General features: G+C 40.5%; 1 protein-coding gene across 1 annotated transcript in view; it reads right to left on the bottom strand.

Moving 5' to 3' along the window:
• Nucleotides 1-20,611, bottom strand: part of KCTD16 (potassium channel tetramerization domain containing 16) — a 60,419-nt gene extending 39,808 nt beyond the window's left edge. Inside the window, exons 1-3 of the mRNA XM_036312575.1 lie at nucleotides 20,577-20,611; nucleotides 19,144-19,311; nucleotides 8,962-9,096 (exon numbers count right to left, since the gene is read on the bottom strand). The gene's annotated coding sequence lies outside the window, so the exon portion shown is untranslated. The remainder of the gene's footprint in view (nucleotides 1-8,961; nucleotides 9,097-19,143; nucleotides 19,312-20,576) is intronic.
• Nucleotides 20,612-22,519: the final 1,908 nt, after the last annotated feature.

Genomic DNA, 22,519 nt, shown 5'->3' on the forward strand with positions numbered 1-22,519 from the left:
AAAGACAAAGAGAGAATCTTAAAAGCAGCAGAGAAAAGCAGTTAGTTATCTACAAGTGAATGCCCATATGACTTGCAGCTGATTTCTCAACAGAAACTATTCAGGCTAGAATGGACTGGCAAGAAATATTCAAAGTGATGAATAGCAAGGACCTATAACCAAGATTACTCTACCCAGAAAAGTTATTATTCAGAATTGAAGGTCAGATAAAGAGCTTCACAGATAAGAAAAAGCTAAAGGAGTTCATCACCACCAAACCAGTATTATATGAAATGTTGAAGGGTATTCTTTAAGAAGAGGAAAAGAAGAAAAAGATCAAAAATATGAACAACAAAATGGCAACAAATACATACCTATCAACAATTGAGTCTAAAAATCAAAATAAACAAGAAATCTAATGAACAGAATAAACTGGTAAATAAAATAGAATCGAGGCATGGAAATGGAACAGACTGATGATTGTCAGAGGGAAGGGGGTGGGGAGGCAGGAAGAGATTAAACAAAGATCATATATGCATTACCTATGGACACAGACAATAGGGCTGCAAAGGCCTGGGGCAGGGTGGGAACCCGGTAGAGGGGGGCAGTGAGGGGAAAAAAGAGGGCTACCTGCAATACTGTCAACAATAAAGATTTTTAAAAAGCTGGGAAGATGGCGGCGGTATAGGCAGACGCGTCCCAGGTCGTGTCCCTGAGCAAATGGAGTGAGCAGCTGAAACTAGTAACATCCACCCCGAATTGGCAAAATTCCTCAGCTGGCGAGACGGTTTGCAGCCGGGAAGAGCAGAACTCCCCTGGAAAGGTAAAAAAAAAAACCAGGGATTTGGGCAGGAAAGTTTGCCAGACCTCTGAGCCCAGAGAGTCGGAGGGAGACCGCGTGGCAGACAGCCGCGTCCCTTGGGACAGGCACAGCCCCTAACAGGGGAAAGGAGAACCGCGGGATTACTGGTGCTGCCGGGGGAATTGAGAGCTCGGTCTGTGATCACAGAGGACTGAGCCTAAAGGGGGCAGCCTGAAGAGCTGACCAGACCATGCAGTCCCGGTAAGAGAAGAAGCTTACAGAAACCAAGCCTTCCCCGTTTCCGCGGCCGGCGTTTGTTTGTTTGTTTTCACTGAACCCTGTTCATGGGACATTTCGGATACAGACACTCACCTGTGCTGAAGAGAGGGAGAGTGTGCGGAGGAGTGGAATCTGGGGAGAGACTGAGGAGAGAAGGGGGGCCGGGAGAGGTGGCAGCGAATTGAGTGCTGAGACACCCCTGAGCCCAGGACTGAGGCAGCCATTCTCTCCGGAGAGTGAGACTCCTCCCCCCAGCCCCCAGGCAAGGAGCACAGCCACACCCAGATTCCACCCTGTAGGAGATCAAGGATTAAAATAACCTGATCAGTCCCTGGGAGTTAACAGGGTCTGGCCTATAGAGAGATTTTCAATCCCAGCAACAACACAGCACTGGTAACTCTTACGCAGCCAGCTCTGGGCAGTGAACTTCCACTGGACAGAGAGGGCCTGTAGCCTCAGAGGCCAACCCCAGAACACTGCCACCCAGAGGCTGACCCACAAACTGACTCTTTGCTAAACACAAAATAAGGCAGTCTGGGAAACAAATGCGGCTTGCTTTAAAATAAGGACTGTGGTTTACAACACAGAGGAACAGTGTATCGCAGGGAAACTCAACACTCTCCTGAATACCTGGCAGGTCTAAGGCGAGCCACACTGAAGAATAGAAGAACCGAAGGACCTTCACTACTGCAATATTTTTTTTTTCTTCCTTTTTTCACCTTTTAACTAAGAAACCAATTTTTTTCTTTTTTTTTCTTTTTTTTTTTTTTCCTCTTCTTCTTTTTTTTTTTCTTCTTTTTTCCATCACCTGATTTTACCCTTTTAATTACTACCTTCTTATTTTTAACCAGTATTATTACTGCTACCATTTTACCATTTTTTTTTAAAGTGCCATTTTATTTTCTCTTTATTTTATTTTGGGATTAGTGTTCTCCATTCTATTTTCATCGTTATATTATTGGTTGTTTCTAGTTTGCATTCATCTCCAGAGAGCTGTTGCTGGAATTTGTTGGGATTAATGGCTGTTCTATAGGAGTATTCTCCTCATATAAAAAGTCTCTTCCCCTCTTCCACTTCATTCTCTCTTTTCGCTCTTTTTTTTTCTTTTCCTTTCTTTTCTCGCTTTTACTTTCCCCCCTCCTTTTTCCCAATTTCATTTTTGCACTCCTTTTTTTGGTCCCTAATTTTCTTTTCTTTTTTCTCTTTTCTCTTTTTCTCTTCCTTCTTCCTTATCCCCTAATTCTCTTAATTCAGGTGGTCACCTTTATTTGGGGTTATTAATATCGTGAATATATTTGTGTATAGTGCCTGGTACGTGGTGCCTTGTTGTGTTGTATTTTGTGCCTTTAAAACAACACAGCAGATCCAAGCAACAGCAACCTCCTGAGCACCACACCCTCTGCTGAGGAACAGCAGCTGTACGTGAAACCTCGCCCCACCAGCCAGAAGAGCCACCACAGCTGTGAACAGCACCCACCAGAGGAGTTGCTGCCAACTGAAGAGCAGCTGCTACCGCAACCGCCCGAAGAGCAACCGCAGACCAAGGAGTCACTGCCACCAAGGGAGCAGCCACTGAACGACTCAACGTCTAGATATGTCAGTGAGATCAAACATGGGTAGACAAAGAAACCCCCAAAGGAAAGAGAAGGAGGACTCTCCAGAAAAGCAGCTAAGTAATACAGAGGCATGCAACATGACAGAAAAAGAATTCAGAATAAGGGTCCTAGAGTGCATAAACCGGATGGAGGAAAAAATCGACAACCTCAGCAAGAAGCAAGAAGAAACAGATGAAAAAATCGATAACATATGGAAGAAGCTAGAAGAAACAGATGAAAAAATCAACAACTTAAGTAAGACCCAAGTAGAAATGAAGAGTGATATAGCTGCAATGAAAAACTCCATTGAAAGTATCAACAGTAGACTAGGAGAAGCGGAGGACCGAATTAGTGATTTAGAAGACAAGGAAGTAAAACACACCCAAAACGTACTGTAATTGGAGAAAAAAATGAAAAGACAGGAGGAGAGCCTAAGGGAGCTTTGGGACAACATGAAACGAAACAACATACGAATAATAGGGGTACCAGAACAACAGAAGGATGAACAAGGATTAGAAAACCTATTCGAAGAAATAATATCAGAAAACTTCCCTGAGGTGGGGAAGAAAAAAGTCACACAAGCCCAGAGAGTCCCAAACAAGGTGAACCCGAAAAGACCCACACCAAGACACATCATAATTACCATGGCAAATGTTCAGGACAAAGAGAGAATCTTACAGGCTGCAAGAGAGAGACGGAAAGTTACATACAAGGGATCTCCCATTAGATTGTCAAATGATTTCTCAACAGAAACACATCAGGCCAGAAAAGAATGGATGGAAATTTACAAAGTGATGCAAAGCAAAGGACTGAATCCAAGAATACTCTATCCAGCAAGGCTATCATTCAAACTTGAAGGGGAAATAAGAAGCTTCACAGACAAAAAAAGGCTAAGGGAGTTTATCACCACCAAGCCAGCAATGCAAGGAATGCTAAAGGGACTGGTATAAAAATAAGAAATAAAAAGCTCAGAAAGAAAACAGCCACACAAAAACAGAAATGCCTACAAACAAGTACCTTTCAATAATAACTTTAAACGTAAACGGACTAAATGCTCCAAACAAAAGACATCGAGTGGCTGAATGGATAAAAAAACATGACCCATACATCTGCTGTCTACAAGAAACCCACCTCATTAGAAGGGACTCACACAGACTGAAAGTGAAAGGATGGAAAAATATCTTTCAGGCAAATGGAAAGGAAAAGAAAGCTGGGGTAGCAATACTTATATCGGACAAAATAGACCTCAAAGTGAAGGCCATAACAAGAGATAAGGAAGGCCACTTCATAATACTAAAGGGATCAATACAACAAGAAGATATAATCCTGGTAAACATATATGCACCCAATGCAGGAGCACCCAAATTCATAAAAAAACTCCTGGAAGATATCAAAGGAGACATCGACAACAATACAATCATAGTAGGGGACTTTAATACACCACTGACAGCACTGGATAAGTCCTCTAGACAAATAATCAGCAAAGATACAGCAATCCTAAATGACTCACTAGATCAGATGGACTTAATAGACATCTTCAGAACACTTCACCTGAAAGCCAGGGAATATACATTCTACTCAAATGCTCATAGGACATATTCAAAAATAGACCATATATTGGGTCACAAGCAAAGTATCCCCAAATTCAAGAAAATTGAAATCATAAAAAGCGTCTTCGCAGACCACGATGGCATAATATTAGAAATAAACTACAATAAAAACAACCCAAAATACTCAAACACCTGGAAGCTGAATAGCATGCTATTAAATATTGATTGGGTTACCAATGAAATCAAAGAAGAAATTCGAAACATCCTGGAAACTAATGACAATGAAAACACAACAATCCAAAACCTATGGGACACAATGAAAGCAGTCCTGAGAGGGAAGTTTATAGCTCTACAGGCCTATCTCAACAAACAAGAAAAAATGGTAGTAAATCATCTAACTCTACAACTCAAAGAATTAGAAAGAGAGCAACAAGAAAACCCCAGAGTGAGCAGAAGGAAGGAGATAATAAAGATTAGAGCAGAAATAAATGACATAGAGACCAAAAAAACAATACAGAAAATCAATGAAACCAAGAGCTGGTTCTTTGAAAGGATAAACAAGATTGACAAACCTCTAGCCAGACTCACCAAGAAGCAAAGAGAGAGGACCCAAATAAACAAAATCAGAAACGATAGAGGCGAAATAACAACAGACCCCACAGAAATACAAATGATTGTTAAAAAATACTATGGACAGCTCTACTCCAACAAACTAGACAACCTGGAGGAAATGGACAAATTCCTAGAAAAATACAACATTCCAAAACTCAATCAGGAAGAATCTAAAAATCTCAACAGGCCAATAACTATGGAAGAAATTGAAGCAGTCATCAAAAAGCTTCCAGCAAACAAAAGCCCAGGACCAGACGGCTTCACAGGGGAGTTTTACCAAACATTCAAGGAAGAACTAAAACCTATCCTCCTCAGACTACTACAAAAAATTCAAGAGGAAGGAACACTTCCAAGCTCATTCTATGAAGCCAGCATCACCCTAATACCAAAACCAGGTAAAGACAACACAATGAAAGAGAATTACAGGCCAATATCCCTCATGAACATAGATGCCAAAATCCTCAACAAAATCTTAGCAAATCGGATCCAGCAGTACATCAGAAAGATCATACACCATGACCAAGTAGGATTTATCCCAGGGATGCAAGGATGGTACAATATCCGCAAATCAATAAACGTGATACATCACATAAACAAATTGAAAGAAAAAAACCACATGGTCATATCAATTGATGCAGAAAAAGCATTTGACAAAATTCAACACCCATTTTTGATAAAAGCTCTCAGCAAGGTGGGAGTAGAAGGATCATACCTCAACATAATAAAAGCCATATATGACAGGCCCACAGCCAACATCATACTCAATGGACAAAAACTAACACCATTTCCCCTAAGAACAGGAACAAGACAGGGATGCCCCCTCTCACCACTCCTGTTCAACATAGTACTGGAAGTGTTAGCCATTGCAATTCGGCAAGAAGAAGAAATAAAAGGCATCCAAATTGGAAAAGAGGAAGTAAAACTGTCCTTATTTGCAGACGACATGATATTATACATACAAAACCCTAGAGACTCCATCCAAAAGCTACTGGACTTAATACATGAATTTGGCAATGTAGCAGGATACAAAATTAACCCCAAGAAATCCGAGGCATTTCTATACACCAATAGTGAACTTTCAGAAAGAGAGATTATAAAAACAATCCCGTTTACCATCGCACCAAAAAAATTAAGCTACCTAGGAATAAACTTAACTAAAGAGGTAAAAGACCTCTACTCAGAAAACTACAGGACGTTGAAAAAAGATATAGAGGAAGACATAAACAGATGGAAGAACATACCGTGTTCATGGATTGGTAGAATCAACATCATTAAAATGTCCATACTACCCAAAGCAATCTATAAATTCAACGCACTTCCCATTAAAATACCAACGGCATACTTCAGAGATCTAGAACGAACTCTCCAAAAATTCATCTGGAATAAAAAAAGACCTCGAATAGCTGCAGCAATCCTGAAAAAGACCAAAGTAGGTGGGATCTCAATACCAGATATCAAGATGTATTACAAAGCCACTGTTCTCAAAACTGCCTGGTACTGGCACAAGAATAGGCATATAGATCAATGGAATAGAATAGAGAGCCCAGAAATCGGCCCGAACCAATATGCTCAATTAATATTTGACAAAGGAGGCAAGAACATACAATGGAGCCAAGATAGTCTCTTCAATAAATGGTGCTGGGAAAATTGGACAGATATATGCAAGAAAATGAAACTAGACCACCAACTTACACCATACACAAAAATAAACTCAAAATGGATAAAGGACTTAAATGTACGACAGGAAACCATAAAAATTCTAGAAGAATCCAAAGGCAACAAAATCTCAGACATATGCCGAAGCAATTTCTTCACTGATACAGCTCCTAGGGCACTTGAAACGAAAGAGAAAATGAACAAATGGGACTACATCAAAATAAAAAGCTTCTGCACAGCAAAAGAAACCATGAACAAAACAACGAGAAAACCCACTGTGTGGGAAAACATATTTGCCAATGTCATATCTGATAAGGGCCTAATCTCCAAAATTTATAGGGAACTCATACAACTTAACAAAAGGAAGATAAACAATCCAATCAAAAAATGGGCAAAGGACCTAAATAGACACCTTTCAAAAGAGGACATTCAGAAAGCCAAGAGACATATGAAAACATGCTCAAAGTCACTAATCATCCGAGAGATGCAAATCAAAACAACAATGAGGTACCATCTCACACCTGTCAGACTGGCTATCATCAACAAATCAACAAACGACAAGTGCTGGAGAGGATGTGGAGAAAAAGGAACACTTGTGCACTGCTGGTGGGAATGCAGACTGGTGCAGCCACTATGGAAGACAGTATGGAGTTTACTTAAAAAACTGAAAATGGAACTCCCATTTGACCCTGTGATCCCACTTCTAGGAATATATCCCAAGAAACCAGAAACACCAATCAGAAAGGATATATGCACCCCTATATTCATAGCAGCACAATTCACCATAGCTAAGATCTGGAAACAGCCTAAGTGCCCATCAGTAGATGAATGGATTAGAAAACTGTGGTACATCTACACGATGGAATACTATGCTGCTCTAAAAAGGAAGGAACTCTTACCATTTGCAACGTCATGGATGGAACTGGAGAGCATTATGCTAAGTGAAATAAGCCAGTCAATGAAGGAAAAATACCACATGATCTCACTCATTCATGGATAATAGAGACCATTATAAACTTTTGAACAATAATAGATACAGAGGCAGAGCTGCCTCAAACAGATTGTCAAACTGCAGCAGGAAGGCCGGGGAGGGTTGGGGGGCAGGAGGTAGGGGGGTAAGAGATCAACTAAAGGACTTGTATGCATGCATAGAAGCATAACCAGTGGACATAAGACATTGGGGGATAGGGGAGGCTAGGGGACTGTCTAGGGCGGGGGGATAAAATGGACACATATGTAATACCCTTTGTAATACTTTAAGCAATAAAAAAAAAAGATTTTTAAAAATTTTGTAAACAAATGAATAAAAAGAGAGAGAGAGAAATGGAAAACATTTTATGAGAGAGGCTTGGAGCTAACCAAAATGACATCATTATTTTAAAAGTTGAAGGAACATCATGCCTAGCACAAAGTTCCCATTAATAAATTATTGAAGGATCAAAGAAAATGCCACCATGCATCACCACACATTTACTGGACATAAAGTCAGGCACTTACTTAGAGTTCATTTAGAACTGCCCCAAAATGAGCTGACTCATTAGAGTTCTATTGGCTTCAGAAATATTTTATAGGTCTACATAAATGTAAGCCCATTGCAGTACTAGTTCGTGTAGCTCATTTATATTTGGCTCTCAGCCAATGAGGACTAAGAGCCATTTGTGTGGCCCATCCCAATCATTTATTCTACCAGGTTCCTCTTTCTGCCATTACTTGTGTGCCAGTGAACATGTTGGTTCAAGATGGCTAATCAATTGTAATGCTGCAGATTCTACAAAAAATCAAGGAAGATCCTGGATGACAACAAACAACATTCACTGCAATAGCTGCTAAGTCTCCAGGAGAGAGAAACCCATAACAGTAGGTTCTGGTTGCCTGGTAGAAATCCTTCACTGGAAGGTCAGCATAAGACTCCCTGCAGCCCAGAAAGATTGACCAACAACAGTATGAAAAATAAATAGAAGAAATGTACGGCCAGAGGCACATCACAACTTCAGAAGACTGGAAGAGAAAGAAAGACAATTGTCAAAGTATGACATCAGTAGCATATCTCCCAGGTATCATGGTGTAATAATCCTTATAGCACCAATTTAGCTAATATGATCATTTCTAGGAACAAGTTCCCACAATAAAAGGGGTATGCCTGTAATTTAAGGCTGGGGGTGGATGTGGAAGAGGATCCAAAACTAGTTCTATTTCAGATGCCCTAAGAGTCCTGAAATTAAGGATCTCCTGGGGATTTAGGGAAGTTGACTTTCTGAAAGTAATAGCAGCTCTTTAAGGCAATTGTGTGACACAGAGGAGCACTACTAAAAGAACCAGTTACTTTTATTCAGCACAAAAGGACAACTTTATGAGTAATTGTAGTCACTCTTCATTATTACTAATAAAGTTTGCCTGATTTATTAACATCATATCCACAACATTGAAATGAAAAGAAACATACACTAAAATACAGAAACAAAATTTAAGTACCAGAAATGATTATTACCTGTGTAGGGAAGCATTAGGGCATCATGGTGCAAAGTGTGCACTTTGGGATGCGCAGTTTGGGGCTGAATCCCAACTCCATCATTTATCATCCGGGAAAGTCACAGTATATTACTTTCCAGGCACCGTTTCTCATCTGCAAAACAGGTAATAATTGTAGTTCTTTACAGAAATTTGGTGAGTGAGAACTAATAAGAGAATACATATTGAATGTTTAGTTCACTAAGCCCACAGTGACAAATGTAGCTTTGTGTTTTGTTTTGGGTTGTTGTTTGGGGTGGGGGGGCGGGGGTTGTTGTTGTTGTTGTTTTTGGTTAATCCTCACCTGAGAATATTTTTCCATTGATCTTTTTTAGAAAGACTGGAAGAGAGAGGAAAAAACAGAGAGAAACATCAGTGTGAGAGAAACACATTGATTGGTTGCCTCCTGCATGCACCTTGCTCAGGGCCTGGGCTGGGGAAGAGCCTGAAACCAAGGTATGTGCCCTTGACCAGAATCAAACCTGGGACTCTTTGGTTCACAGGCTGACACTCTATCTCAGGGGTCCTCAAACTTTTTAAACAGGGGGCCAGTTCACTGTCCCTCAGACCACTGGAGGGCCGGACTATAGTTTAAAAAAAAACTATGAACAAATTCCTATGCACACTACACATATCTTATTTTGAAGTAAAAAAACAAAATGGGAACAAATACAATATTTGTATTTGTATGTGGCCCACAGGCCGTAGTTTGAGGACCCCTGCTCTATCTACTGAGCCAGAACGGCTAGGGCTGTAGCATATATATATATATATATATATATATATATATATATATATATATGATATATTTTTATTGATTTTAGAGAGGAAGGGAGAGGAAGAGAGAGGGAAACATCAATGATGAGAGAGAATCATTGATGGGCTGCCTCCTGCACGTTCCCCCATTGGGGATCGAGCCCGCAACCTGGGCATATGCCCTAATCTGACCAGGAATCGAACTGTGACCCCCGGTTCATAGGTCAATGCTCAACCACTGAGCCATGCTGGCAGGGTGAAATGTAGCTTTTGTAATGCATTTTTTCCAAAACCACTTTAGATTATTCCCTAAATCAAAGAGTAGAGCTTCATCATTAACCTTAGCCAATCCTCACTCTGGACCCCTTACAGATTATGGGAAGGAAGCAGAGAAGTTACACAGACTCCCTTTGAGATGCAGAGCTTCCCCACTGAGAGATGTTCTGCGCAGATCAAAGAGTACCATATGGCAGTGTTACAATATGCCTGGTCTGTATAACACACTCTCTTCTTGCCAAATTGTCATGTTATCATCTCTGGCCCCATGAAGCTTTAGCCCTTGCTCCTCATTTGTTAGATATCACTTATTCCAGCATGGCTTTTAGTACACAAGAATGGGCAAAAATCTGCACATTTTAAAAGTTCTTTTTTCCCCTCTCTACATGCTGTCCCTTGTTGACCTGATTCAATCTCAATGTAACCATTATGAAAATGACTCCAAAATCTAAATGTTTAGCCTTGGCCTCTTTCTGATTTCTATATACCTGTTAGGCATCTTCACATGGACCTACCAACATCTCACACTCAAGTCACTCAAGTCCAAAGTCAAATATACATTGGCCACTCCCATCCATTATATTCCACTAACTTTTCTCTGAATTAATGGCATCACTGACATTTTTCTACTGTCTAAGTAAGAACCCATCATTTGACTTCTCCCTTTCCATTGGCTCCTGATATCCCATTAGCTCCTGATATCTAATAATTAAATCAATCCTCTCCATATCTACCATAATTTGTTCAAGTATCTCTTCTCTTCTATTTATATTTGTCCTACTCTTGTTCTTTATATCTTTTACCCAGATTCGTATATGTAACAAGTAATTACCAAGCATTTACCATTAGCCAGATGGAAGCTCTATATATTGGAAACCCAGAGATGAACAAGGTATACAAGGTTCATGCCCTCTTGCAACATTTATTCTAGGCAAGGAACACAGATTTTAAAGAATTTTAAATAGTGACATGGGCTATAAATAAAAATAGAACTAGGTGGGGTTGGGGAGACAAAGAGAAGAAGATGAAGTATGACAGGTTGGGACTCTTTGAGGAAGGGATATGTAAGCTGAAGCAAGAAGCCAGCCATGTGAAATTCTGAGAGCAGAATGTTCTAGGTAGATGAATAGTAAGAACAAAGGCTCAGATGTCTGAGGTCAGACTGAACTTGGCTTATTCGAGGAACCAAAAAAAGCCAGGGAGTTGGAGCCTAATGAGCAGACATGGGAGTGTAGGTCTGAGAAGCAGACAGAGTCCAAACTGCATGGGGCCTCATGCACCAGGGTAGGAGTGTAAATTTCATCCGAAAGTGTAAAGGGAAGTCAGTAATACACTTAATGTTAAGTGATATGCTCTAGTTTACTTGTTTTTTAAAGCTGACTTTGTCTTCTGGGGGGAGAATGAATTGTAGGAGAGCAAGACTGGTTGTAGGGCAACCAGGGAGCATAACATTATACGGATCCAAGAGAAAGATGCTGGGGGCTCAGACTAGGGTTAAGGGAAGATCAATGAGAAAAAAAATGGTGAGGATTTTGAGTGCACTGTGGAGGTACTAGTGATAGTATTACTATTTGAATCTGCTAATGTTCTCCCTCCTGCTTTTCATCTCAGTTCATTCAACACAAAACTGATAATGTCACCCTTCTAAGGATGCTATCCTTTGCCCAGATATGTTAATTGGCTCCCCTATTATGTATAGATTCAAAGCCCTATGCTATGTGGCCACAACTTCTTTAAAGATACATACAGAAAAGGAGAAAAGAATAACAAAGCTGTTCAAAAGTTCTGAGATAAATCATTTCACAGACAGTGCTATTCACAGAAAGTGGCACTGGCTTTTGATACGTGAAGAACCACCATTCAGGGCTCTTTAACTGTCCCCAATCTGAGAGGTTCTGTCCTAAATGAAAAAGCCACAATGCATCAACCCATTGGTTGATGCTTTAACATCCAAGGGAAGTTCTAGTAACTAGAAGAAATTAAGTAACTACTTAGACATACATAAACAAAAAATTGGTTAATTTTGTTATGATCCTTGACTTTATCCATTTCCTGAAATATAATATCCAATTATAATGCAATTGAACTAATACCTCACAACAAAATTTACCAGTCAAGTTAACTATAAAAATGGAGAACCTGATAGAATAAAATCACATTGAATAAATATATAATAAATACATAATTGCTTGTCCTTCTGTCTTAAGCAAGCATTTCTTGGAAATAGAAAATTCACATCAGGATCATCAAACCAGTCTTGAGAATCACCGGTATTAATAATCAAGAGTAACAGAAGGGGGCAGTGTTATCACAGTCCTACATGCACTGGATGCCCTGAAAGAGAAAAACAGAGCTTTATGCAGAGTATCCCTGTTCATTTATGCAGTAGGAAGTGAATTTAGTTTCATTGCTTTTTTCTTTTCACTTGTTAAGTCTCAACCCCCCACACCCAAACAAAGTTAGTAATAAGTTCCCTTTGATCTACCACCCAGATATGTCCTGCCAACCCTGTGAGAAAAAGGCCCCGTCTCACTGTGGTCTCAAGAAATACAAGCCCAGCTCTATGTTTACATTAGTTGTTGTTTTTCTCTTCTACAGAATGGATGGTGAAAGAAATTCACCTGTACTGACCATATGAGCAAAATGCTCTATATTTAACATATTTTCATCAGACGGGCTCTAAAGGTATTTTGTACCACTAGAAAAATAAATATACAGCTATACACACAGAGACTTACTCAGAAACATTTGCTGAATGCTTGGTATATATAGAAAAACAGAAGGAAACAGCCCTAGCCCTCAAGACAATTTAACAGAAAACTCTTGAGAAAGATCTATGCAGAGAAAGGCTGGAGAGCATCCCTAAAAGAGAGGTAAACATATTTAAAGGAACCTGAGAAAGACCTCAATGGCTATCCTCAGAGTTTAAGGTAGAGGAATAGCAGAGAAGTTAGGGAAAATATCCTGACTAGACCATGTTGTAATTGTACCTTGACAAACAGTAGAATCTTGAAAAACAGAAGCTAAGCTTCTGTGGAGATGGAAAAAATTCAGTTGACAATTTGGCTGGAGCCAAATGCACTGTGAAGGAAGAGTGGGGGAGTTGCTGAGGAGTTGAAACTTAAATTTTAAACAATGAGTAGTTATTGAAAGTTTTTGAGCAGCCACTTCTACAAGATAATAGAAAGCTCACCCACCCTTCCCCCAGCTATCACCTTTCTCACTTCTCAGAGAAGGGACCTACCACTCAATGATTTCCATCAATAGCCCTACTGAAGGGTGTGGCTTTGACATTGAAGTTTTAATCATTTCAGTATTACAGCACTTTTGGAAAATATTTTTTCCCTGCCCCAATCATAGAAGAAAGGGAAATAAAGGAAAAATCTGCTTTATGACCATTTGGCAAAGTAAAGGAATGCATACATTTAATGCAAACCTTGAGTGGCAATCACTGAGGCTCCCCTACAACAGAGAGTAGGGATGCATTATGAGTATTGCAGTGTGTGTCCATTCATTCATTTATTCAACAAATATTTGTTGAGCACATTCTATGTTCCAAGAACCATTCTAGGTATTTGGGATACAACAGTGAACCCCAAAATAGCAAAGTCCCTACCTTCATGGAGTTCATGTTCTAGAAATAAACAAATAAGCATATCTGATGTTAGATGATGATAAGTACAAGTATGAAAAATAAAGTAGGTAAGAAGGATATCAATTATCATGTTGCAGGGGAGGGCAAAGGGAACAAGGAAAGAGGTGGGAGAAATGTGTGTTCTTTAGTAGTTAAAAGGCTTTAAACTTTGGTAGGTGAACTACAATAAGGAAAGACATTCAACAGTCAATAGTAATTGCCGGAAGCCGGTCCATGCTTGCTGTTTCAAGGGACCTGGCATATATGGCATACTGTTCTTAATATGTTTGCTCACCTTCTTGGCACTATGTGTTTTAACCAAGGTCACCTCTCTGAGAAAGGTTGTTTCCCCAGGTAGGGATTTTCCCCTGAAGTTAGGGAGGGAATAAAACCTCTTAACTAAGTGCCAGGCGGGTAATTAATCACTTTAACTATGAACAATCATGCTTAAGCTACATAATCTTTACTCCCTGGAATGGAGATAAGAAACGCCCTAACCTTTGTAATAGAGATTGATAGGATTGAATCAACTGGTATAAATACAGATGTAACAAGACAGCAACACACAGAACTTAGGAGGCGCAGAACCTACACAGAACGTTCTCTAGAGACAGAAGAACTTCGCTGGAGAGAACATGGCAAAAGATCCTGGACAGAAACTGGCCTCAGAACCTAGAGACAGAACCTAGCGAGAGAACATGGCAAAAGATCCTGGACTGAACCTGACTACAGAAATTGGCAAGAGAACCTGACTAGAACCTGGTGACTGAACCTGGCTGGAGAACCTGGACAGAACCTGGCTGGAGAACCTAGCGAGGGAACATGGCTACAGAACCTGGCTGGAGAACCTGGGGAACCTAGCAAGAGAACATGGACACAGAACCTAGCTGGAGATACTAAGCAGAACCTCTCTGGAGATCCAGACCAGAACTTGGCTGGAGATCCTGGCTGGAGATCCTGGCTAGGCTGCTGATCAACTGAACACTGTCTCCGTGTCCTTCCTTCTTCGCCGACTCCATCCACACCTTTGGGGACCCCTGGACCTGCTGGGGCTGGACCCCGGCAAGTAATGATAATACATACAATAATAGGTACTGTCTATTATCTCATCTATAGTGACTGTTGTGCTAAGCATTATATCATTTATTCTTCACAATAAACCAAAAACATTATTAGTGTGTTCCTTTAGGTGCAAATGAAATTGAAGATAAGGAAGGGAGGGCGGAAGAGAGAGAAAAAGAGGAAGGAAGGAAGGAAGGAAGGAAGGAAGGAAGGAAGGAAGGAAGGAAGGAAGGAAGGAAGGAAGGAAAAGGGGGAAGAGGGGAAAATAAAGAAGAGGGGGAAAAAAGCGGGAAACAAAGGCTTAGATAAGTAGCTTGCCCAAGTGATCCTACCCATGTGTGCAAAGCATGGATATGAATGCAGACAGTCTGACTCCAAGGCCTGCGCTCTTAACCCAGCACCTGGATTGGGGTACAGAGATAAATAAGTCATGCACTCTGTCTTGGAATTGCTCATAGTTTAGTAAGAGAGATAGACTCATAAACAATTCCAGTCGAGTGACAGGAGCTATAATTGAGCTATAATAGAGTTAAGAAAACACAGAGGAAAGAGTGACTAAGTGCCTGACTGTGGGTGGGGTGGGAGGGGGGGTCCTCAAAATACAGACATCTTCCTTTGTGTTTATGTAATTCATTGCTCTCTCTGGGCCTGGTTACCCACAACAATCTGCAATACCTTCCAAAGCTTCTTTCCGGTGGATTTCCCCAGTCTGTCTAACAAGTTGTGGTTAGTGAGCCTCATCCTGCATGCAATAAGTAGCTCTGATACAGGGGCCTCATCAAGTATTTAGAGTTATTCCAGAGAAGGAAGAAAAATAGCAGATAGCAATCTATCTTAACTACCCTCAGAAAAGGGTGAGGAATGTGACAACCAGGTGAATTAAAATGAAGTGGCTGTACCATATTATTTTCAAATATGTTTTTATTGATTTCAGAGAGAGGAAGGGAGAGGGAGAGGGAGAGGGAGAGAAAGAAACATCAATGATGAGAATCACTGACTGGCTGCTTCCTGCATGCCCCCAACTGGGGACCGAATCTGCAACCTGGGATGTGCCCTGACTGGGAATCAAACCATGACCTCCTAGTTCATGAGTTGACACTCAACCACTGAGCTACACTAGCCAGGCAACTGTACCATATTAAATTGAATGAGCAAAGGTAGAAGATTCTGGCAGCCCACCTGAAAGAACCCAAGGCCGTCCTGACTTGTGCAGGTGGCTGAAAACACAGTCACTCAGTCAGGAAAACTGTATTCCATGAAGTCTTCATTACCTAGCATAATTTGCTTCAAATGTCCAGTTCTTAACCTAGACCATGCATGGACTTCATAAAATTTCTGAATTCCCTGAAATTGTATGTAAAACTCTACATATCTGTTGTGCATTTTCTAGAGATTCCACAGTTAATGCAAAATTTAAAATAAATAGTATGTGTTCCCAAGTAAGATAAGAGCTATGTAGAAAATACTGAGAGCTGTTATTTCAATAGATTTTAGTACAATATAGAGTCTGGCACAATTCAGACGGTCCAAAAAGTTTAAGTGAATGCTTTGATACCATTGTTATTAATCCAAATGCTTGCAAATGAGCAGTACCACCAGGTATAAAGCACATCTGAGCATAAAGCCTTGACGACTTCGGGGCTTGCCTTTGATTATGTTGTGTATAGCTGACCTTTTATCTTCCTACTAGAGGCTTAGTGCACGAAATTCGTGCACTTGGGGGGGGTGGATTCCTCAGCCCGGCCTGCACCCTCTCACACTCCAGGAGCCCTCAGAGGATGTCCAACTGATGGCTTAGGCCTGCAGGGAGTGTGTGTGTGTGTGTGTGTGTGTGTGTGTGTGTGTGTGTGTGGCAGGCCAGGGATTGGAAAGGACAGTATCACATCATCAAGCTGCATACACTCTCCCACCCATCCCTTCTCCACCCCACCCCTATTCCAATCCTTTGTGATGTTGCCTGATGACATATTAGCCAGAGGTTAAAATGTCCTAACAACCATTGGCCTGGTCCCTTTGGGTTAAGTATCCTTTAGAGATTAAGAAGAGTTTAGGACTAGAAAGCTCACCCCCCCTCAGAGGATGTCCAACTGATGGCTTAGGCCTGCAGGGAGTGTGTGTGTGTGTGTGTGTGTGTGTGTCTGTGTGGCAGGCCAGGGATTGGAAAGGACAGTATCACATCATCAAGCTGCATACACTCTCCCACCCATCCCTTCTCCACCCCACCCCTATTCCAATCCTTTGTGATGTTGCCTGATGACATATTAGCCAGAGGTTAAAATGTCCTAACAACCATTGGCCTGGTCCCTTTGGGTTAAGTATCCTTTAGAGATTAAGAAGAGTTTAGGACTAGAAAGCTCACTTCCCAATGTATAACTCCAAACTTCACCAAAAACTGAACTCTTAGAACTGACCATATTCTCATGGACCTTCTATTGAAAGGAGTAAGAAAAAAGTAAATCTAAGATGAGAATTTGGTCTTGATTATTCTCTGTTGCTACATAACAGTAAATCTGGGAGTAATCCAAGGCAAATATCATTAGCTTTTCAGAAGCACCAAAGGGAAATTTACAGGGAAGGATCACATAACAGGAAAACCCAGATGAAATCTTTAAGATTTGGACAAGTTCATTATCAACCAAAACATTTGGCTAATGTCTTTATGTCAATGCAGCCTTGCTATTGTGACAAGGAGCAAGAAAGCTACAACAGATGCAGATGATCAGAGGTTCACCTACCCTAGTGAAAAAGGGCTCCAGATACATCATTTCTCAGTTCAGCAGTATGCGTAAGCTAGACTCAGAGGGAAGACTGCTATCTACTACACCAACCGCAGCCACTGCGGGTAGGGCTGGAGGGGTGTTGACTGAAGCAGGCTTGTACAATATCTTTTTATGGAATCACAGTCTGAGGGTAAATAGCTGCTGGCAAAAATATAATAAATGGGGCAACCGTTGGCTCTTAATACATAGCCTCCTCCCTCACACATTCAGCCCAACTTAGAGACATGTGGAAACTGTAAGAGTTTTTATATATTACACAAGAACTTTTACAGAAGATTTAATTAACAACCAGACTTGGGCTACATAAAGCAATTCACAGATCAACTGCCAAAGATGAAATTCAATAAACACAACAAGCAATTAAAAAGTCTAGCTCTTGCTACCCTCGGGTTATCAATGACTCAGTAAAGACATTTCATTTCACATCTTTATCTATGTTCTATCAACCAAATTTATATCGGAAGGGAAGGAGAAACACAAGGGATATTGTATTAAACAGAAGGATAAAAAACATCTCTTTTTATCTCTGCCTCCTTCCAATTCATTTACAAGAACTGCCACTTCCTGCAATTTTTATCACTAATTAAAGTATGATGATTCTAAACAGAAAATTTTTAGATCTTTTACCTTAATAATTTTTTTCAAGATATTAAGACATTAGCATACCTTTAGTATATTGCCTTTGAGGCTTTGTTTATTGGGAGTGCCTTCAAGAGAAAAAGGGGACTGTGAAGAGAGTATGGCGCTTGCTTTAGCAAACTAGTTAAAAACTGCTTTTATTTCCTTTTAGGAGGTGACAAAGTTTTGAGATATACTTTACAACTATGATTTTTTTAACTGAAAAACTAGAATGCTACAAAGTTCTTCTAAATACAATAGTCAATGCTTACGATGATAAATAGTTCTACTGATAGCATGAATAATTTTTTAAAACTTCAATCACATTCCTTTAGACTCTAACTGGGACTGTTGGCCATTTTTTAAAATTTATACTTCTTTTTAAGTTTTTGATGTTTTTATTGATTTCAGAGAGAGAGAAACCTCAGTGATGAGAGAGAATCATGGATTGGCTGCCTCCTGCACACCCCTTCCTGGGGATTGAGCCCACAACCGGAGCATGTGCCCTGACCTGGAATCAAACCATAACCTCCTGGTTCATGGTTCATCACTCAACCACTGAGCCACATCAGCTGGGCCCATTCTTTTTTTCAAAAACTATTAGAGGATTAAAAATAGTGGCAAAGTAGATACTGCATAGACATGCTCCCAGGAACAAACTGGAATTACAACTAAAATACATAGAAATAATCAACTGAAAACTTGCAGGAAAGAACTCTGATACCTGAGGACTGAAAGTGGAGACCACATAGAGATTGGTAGGAGGGATGGAAGTGCAAAAGGGCTGGCTGAGTGCCCACAGATAGCAACTGAAGTCCCAGAGAAGAGATCTCAGCTGTGGGGGGTTGTCCCTGAGGACTCTGGGATCTAACCCCCAAGCAGGGTCCCCCAGCAGAGAGAAACAAAACTGAGAAGGGTAACCACACAACATCTGGCTGTGAAAAGCAGTGGGGCACTGTCTGCAGGTAGTGACAGCTGAAAATTCAGGCACCCTCTTAAAAGGCCAAAGCACAAAATTCCCTGTGGAGCCACCCACCTTGTGTTCTGCCAGAGGAAGGGTGAAGTGGACTAGAGCTGTGAGCACAGAAGCCAGGACTGGGGACTCAGGGAATAGAGCTCAGAAGGCAGACACCCCAAGCTTCCTGGGCTGAGACATTCCTTCAGGAAGGGTAGAACATCTTTCCCACATAGATATTTGCCATGCCTGGGGGGAAGACAGTTGACACACCCTATTAGTAAACACCCTGAGGCCACTTAAGAGATTAAAAGTAACAATTAGCCTCCAGGCAGAAGCAACTGCCCCACCCTGTTGGAAAAAAAAAAAAAAAAACCTCTCACCACACTTGAGGATGACTGCCTGGGGGGGAATTCAAGTCAGAATCCTATCAGTCTGTAGGCAGAGGCTGTCTCTGTAGGCTTTGAGTCTTTGCCTGATCTAATTAGTCAGAAACAGCCTTTAATATTATCCTGTACCAGAGATTGAGAGGTATAGAGGATCTACCTAATACATAACCACAAACCCAAACAGAGAGCCAAAAGGAGGAGACAAAGAAACAACCCCAAATGAAAGAACTAGAGAATTCTCCAGAAAAAAAGATAAATGAAGCAGAGATAAGAAATTTATCTGAAACAGTTCAGAATAATGATGGTAAAGATGCTCAAGCTTGCCGAAACCGGTTTGGCTCAGTGGATAGAGCGTCGGTCTGTGGACTGAAAGGTCCCAGGTTCGATTCCGGTCAAGGGCATGTACCTGGGTTGCAGGCACATCCCCAGTAGGAGATGTGCAGGAGGCAGCTGATCGATGTTTCTCTCTCATCGATATTTCTAACTCTCTATCTCTCTCCCTTCCTCTCTGTAAAAAATCAATAAAATATATTAAAAAAAAAAAAAAAAGATGCTCAAGCTATATTACAAAGTCACTGTTCTCAAAACTGCCTGGTACTGGCACAAGAACTGACATATAGACAAATGGAACTGAACAGAGAACCCAGAAATCGACCCAAGCCATTATGCTCAATTAATATTTGACATATGAAAACATGCTCAAAGTCACCAATCATCTAAGACATGCAAATCAAAATAACAATGAGGTACCATAGCACACCTGTCAGAATGGCTGTCATCAACAAATAACGACCAGTGCTGGTAAGGATGCGGAGAAATAGGAACCCCCATGCACTGCTGGTGGGAATGCAGACTGGTGTAGCCACTGTGGAAAACAATATGGAGTTCCTTCAAAAAATTAAAAATGGAACTCCCATTTGATTCCACTTCTAGGAATATATCCCAAGAAAACAGAAATGCCAATCAGAAAGGATATATGCATCCCTATGTTTATAGAAGCACAATTTACAATAGCTAAGATTTGGAAACAGCCTAAGTGCCTATCAGCAGCAGATGAGTGGATGAGAAAACTGTGGTACATCTACACAATGAAATACTACACTGCTGTAAAAAAGAGGTTCTTACCATTTGCAGCAGCATGGATGGACCTGGAGAGCATTGTGCTGAGCAAAAGGATAAGGATAAATATCACATGATCTCACTCCTGTGTGGAATATAATGAACAACATAAACTGATGAGCAAAAATAGAGCCAGAGAAAAAATTATTTTAGAATGTAATAGAAGTAACCCTACTTGCAGATTTTTAATATTTCCTACAACTTTTGTGATATTATACTGTTAGTACAGTTTTGATAATATTTAAAATATTAATGTTTATTGCATGTAATGTTATATTTAAAATTGTTTTTCTTGAAATATTAATGTTTATTGCATGTAAATAGCTAATTATTTTGTATATACAATCTAGTAATATATTTATTTTGTATATTGAAAAAATTAATTAAAAAATAAAGTAAAAAAATAAAAACTATTGTTTCTAGCACAAACTTGGAAAACTAATTTACATATTTATATTTGTCCTTATCTATAAACTTTAGGTCCTACTGTAAGTCCTAATTATTATGTGTAAGGTGGGCGGAGGGGTCAACTGACTGTCCTTAAGGTCTCCCTGACAGTGACCATCAGGCATTGACGTGATAAATTCTTTTGTTTCCTTGTGGGCTTCAGTTTCTATACATGACAAGCAACCTTTCTTATGATGCAATTGGAGTAGAGGCTCTGGAACCCATCTCCCTGAGTGAGAATCTTGACTGTACCACTTCTAAACTGGATCAATGAGGGTGAGTTATCACAGTCTCTTCCAGGTACACCAGGCACTTCTACATCTCAGTTTTCTCATCAGTACATGAGAGCATTTGCCCCACAGAGTTCTTGTGAAGAGTAACTGAGCAATATATGTAAAATACTTAGGACAGTGTTTGGTATATAGAAAGCACTAACTCAAAGTTAGCTTTTGTTATTACAAGAACCATTATAAGCAAAACATTCTTAGAAACAGTAATTTTGCTTGCATATTTGTTCCAAAAGGGATAACAACAAAACCCTTTCAAAAAAATCCCCAATAAAATGTGAATGGGAGTCTAGTAATACTGCATGGAGACCACCCTCCCTGAGGCCGAGTTTCTGTGGTTCAGGTTGTACTAATGTCACCCTTGTTTCAAGTGTGGGCATATGACTCATTTGGGCAGATCAATCAGAGCGTTCATGCTCCCTGCCATCATGGTTACTTCAGCAATGGGCACAAGGCTCAATCAGAGCCAAAGAGCTGTGATTTGAGGACGCTTGCTGAGATCATTGGAAGGTATAAAATTGTTTAAGCTACTGAATTCAAACATATCTGAAGCTAGCTGTGTCCTTGGGAATAATGAATTATTACTTACAATGCAATCATTTGCATTTAATTTTTTGTAATCTGCAATCCAAACTTAGGAGAGGTATCCAGGAAAATATCACAAAACTATATGTGATATAGAAAAAGATTGAGTGGGTGTCAAAGAGAGGAAATAATGTGTAGTAAAGTGCACAATCTCTGAAGCTAACTGCCCAGGTACAAACCCTAACTCTACTGCTCAGCAGTCATGCGACTTTGGACAAGCCATTTACCTCTTTGTGCCTCCATGTCATCCTGTGTAAACTGAGGATAGTAACAGTATCTACCTTAGAGTCAAATCCCATGTCTGAACACCTTCTGTTTACCCTGTGGTTGAAGGAGTGATTGGCTGAACACTGACACCTGTCACACTCACATCCCCTATGGAGAGGACAGCACAAATCCTGCAGGGCCATGTGGAGACTGCACTCCAGAACAGAGTGACCAAGCAGGGGCTGTGGGAGGTAGACTTTGTAGCATCAGCTGGGTGGGGTCATCCCTGACTCCCCTGGGGGGATATGATTTGTTTGAATAATTTCACCAGCTTGTAGGAAGGTAAGATCAATTAAGTTGAGGACCAGGTGAGGGTGTAGCTAGTGTGGCTAATCAGGGAACCAGGCTGGTAGGGAGCCTTTC

Source organism: Myotis myotis, unplaced genomic scaffold (assembly GCF_014108235.1).
Source record: "Myotis myotis isolate mMyoMyo1 unplaced genomic scaffold, mMyoMyo1.p scaffold_m19_p_6, whole genome shotgun sequence".
Lineage (NCBI taxonomy): Eukaryota > Metazoa > Chordata > Mammalia > Chiroptera > Vespertilionidae > Myotis > Myotis myotis.